The sequence below is a fragment of the Hylobates moloch genome, unplaced genomic scaffold, assembly GCF_009828535.3.
Source record: "Hylobates moloch isolate HMO894 unplaced genomic scaffold, HMol_V3 SCAFFOLD_9044, whole genome shotgun sequence".
Lineage (NCBI taxonomy): Eukaryota > Metazoa > Chordata > Mammalia > Primates > Hylobatidae > Hylobates > Hylobates moloch.
Window position 1 is genome coordinate 1 of NW_026661319.1, and position 2,653 is coordinate 2,653.

At 47.0% G+C, this 2,653-nt stretch overlaps 1 long non-coding RNA gene across 2 annotated transcripts; it reads left to right on the top strand.

Annotated features, from left to right (window-relative positions):
• LOC116465084 (uncharacterized) lies at nucleotides 1-2,036 on the top strand. Of its 2 annotated transcripts, XR_004247095.2 has the most exons (3): nucleotides 1-65; nucleotides 1,097-1,212; nucleotides 1,422-2,036. It is a non-coding gene; the product is annotated as an uncharacterized LOC116465084 (long non-coding RNA). The 2 variants fall into 2 exon arrangements; XR_009212399.1 differs by lacking the exon at nucleotides 1-65 and having other exon boundaries at nucleotides 223-1,212.
• Nucleotides 2,037-2,653: the final 617 nt, after the last annotated feature.

A 2,653-nucleotide genomic window follows, 5' to 3' on the forward strand; every position in this document is an offset into this window, starting at 1 on the left:
CCAGAACAACGAGAACAAGAGCACACTCCAGTGGGAGCAGCAAGGAAAGGAGCTGAAGAAGCTGGGTGAGCTGAAAGAGATGGTAACCTCCGACCCATCCAAGAAGGGCTGGGAGGCGGGCACCAGCCTCTGGGGAGGGGAGGTGCCAGGCCAGAGGCAGCTGCAGCCTGGGGGCAGGTGACCCCAGCACCCTCCAGGGCAGTCCTATGACTGTTTCTTGCTTCCTGCCCTCTGACTTTTAGAGGTGGGTAACCCTGGGCTCCTCCCATGTCTGGATATCATCATCCCAGCTAGAGGCATGGAGCTCCCCATTCACAGAGGAAGAGACAGTGGTATAAGAGGCTCCTTATGTCGGGTGTGGTGGCTCACACCTGTAATCCCAGCACTTTGGGAGGCTGAGGCAGGACAATCACTTGAGGTCAGGAGTTTGAGACCAGCGTGGCCAACATGGTGAAAGCTCATCTCTACTAAAATTAAAATAAAAAAAAATTAGCCGGGCCTGGTGGTGCATGCCCATAATCCCAGCTACTCTGGAGGCTGAGACACAAGAATCACTTGAGCCTGGGAGGTGAAGGTTGCAGTGAGCTGAGATCGCACCACTGCACTCCAGCCTGGGACACAGAGTGACACTGTCTCAAAACAAAACAAAACAGAAAAAAAAAGACTCCTTAGATTCAAACTGGATTCTGACCTCGGTTCCACTGGTCATAATTCAACTACTTTGCATCTCTAAGTCTCTGTTTCTTTAACTTCAAAAGGAAGTTAGCCTTTTCCTTGCAGAGGTGCTGAGGATTACATGAGATAATACGTGGAAACATTAGGCATGTAGCACACTTAGCAGATGGTGGTTGGCTCCCCCTGCTTTTCCATCAGTCTGTGGCCTACAGTTTAAATGCTGGGAAAAAGGACGTGAGATTTAAGGCTAGGGAAGGAGGCATGGGGTTCTAGGCAAGGGAGGCAGTCTCTTAGGCCTGGAGCAAGGGGGCAGGGGCCTGGGCAGGCCACAGAGCCCCACAGTGCCCTCGCTACCCTATTAATGGGCCAGGAATCTGGAAACCAGCCACCACATGCCCTCATGCCCAGGGTCTTCCTGCAGGTGGAGCTGAAGAGCCAAGAGGCTCAGAGTCTGCAGCAGCAGCCAGACCAGTACTTGTGTACCGCTCTAGGAGCCCCAATCCCACAGGAGCTGGGGTGTTGCTGACAAGCAGGGTGGTGAGTAGAGCCCTCAGGTGGGGTGGGCAGTCAGGAGCAGGGGAGGCTCCCACTGTGCTCAGATTCCCAACCCCCTCCCTCTCTCTGAAGACCTTTATGAGTTGAGTCTCACTGATATCGTGGAGCCTGCACCAGGAGAGGACAGGGAGGGTTCTCCCCATGACAACCCCACTGCACAGCAGATCCAGCAGCTGCTTTCTGTAATGCAGGACTCCCCAGGAGCACCCAGGCTTGGCTGGAGAAGCTGTTGGTACAGGAGAGGCGGCAGGAGGAGCAGGAGAGGCTGCATGCCATTCTTTTCGGGCTGCCGAGAACAGGGAGATAAACATCACCATCATCGAAGAGCTGGTCAAGAAATTAAAAAAAAAAAAAAGTTAAGGGGCTAATCTCCTACACAATTCATTTACTTCATTTGAAAGTTAGAGCCACTTATGTTTATTTGTGTTTCCAATTTATAGTTTAAATTTATTTGTGTTTCTAATTTACAGTTTAAATTTACTTGTGTTTCTAATTTATAGTTTAAATTTATTTGTGTTTCTAATTTATAGTTTAAATTTATTTGTCAAAAGTTAAAGGAGAGTGGGTCTTTCCCTCGTGTTCACTCTGGCATCCTTTAGCATTTTTTTAAATTTGATAATTATAGGACGTTAGCATGCATATCGAGTTTGCCCTTATGTGGTGGGAGTTCAAACACACAAAGACCCACTATATGCACTCAACTGTTCTTGCTGGTTTGGGATAGGCTGCCATGCTTTTTTTAATGTTAGTGCAGCATGTATATTCATTACGGAATTCAGATAAAATTTGCTTATGTTCTGCTGTTATGTTTGATCGAATCCTAATCACAGTGAGCTCTTCATTAGCTCAATATGTGGTTTGCCCTCAAGTGCGCAGTTTATTATTTTGTAATATGCCACTGTGAGTACTGACATTTACAGCTGTTTAAAGGCGGAGCACTGCAAACAGCCTTTCCCCCTTTTTCTGTGTATTGGGGATGGGAGTAATAACATTTTGGGGAGCTTTTTAAATCTCCCAGAAGAGGAGAGTGGCCTGCTCTGGCAGGTGTGTGCAGGATAGAATATGTTTCATTTGTTCCGGTGCCAAGAACGAGCACTGTACTATGGTAGTTCCCCTAGGATTTGTATGTGCTCTGGGCTCATGAAGATATTGCATCATGAGCTGTGGCAGTTGTACTCTTTTTTGACGACCTAAAAAGGGATTATTTCTGAGGAATGAAAGGCTCCCATCATGACTGTGGATGTGGAAAACCTTTTCTAGCTTAGAGCATTTGTATCTACAATACATTTTAAAGTCAGAGTTCATGTTCCCTGTTTTAATCACATGACTACATGTCCCAGTACACAAAAGGGCACTGGTTGGCATTCTTCTTAATGTATTTAGTAAAGATCAGAAGAAATCCTTGAAGAGTTTAAATGTCCCT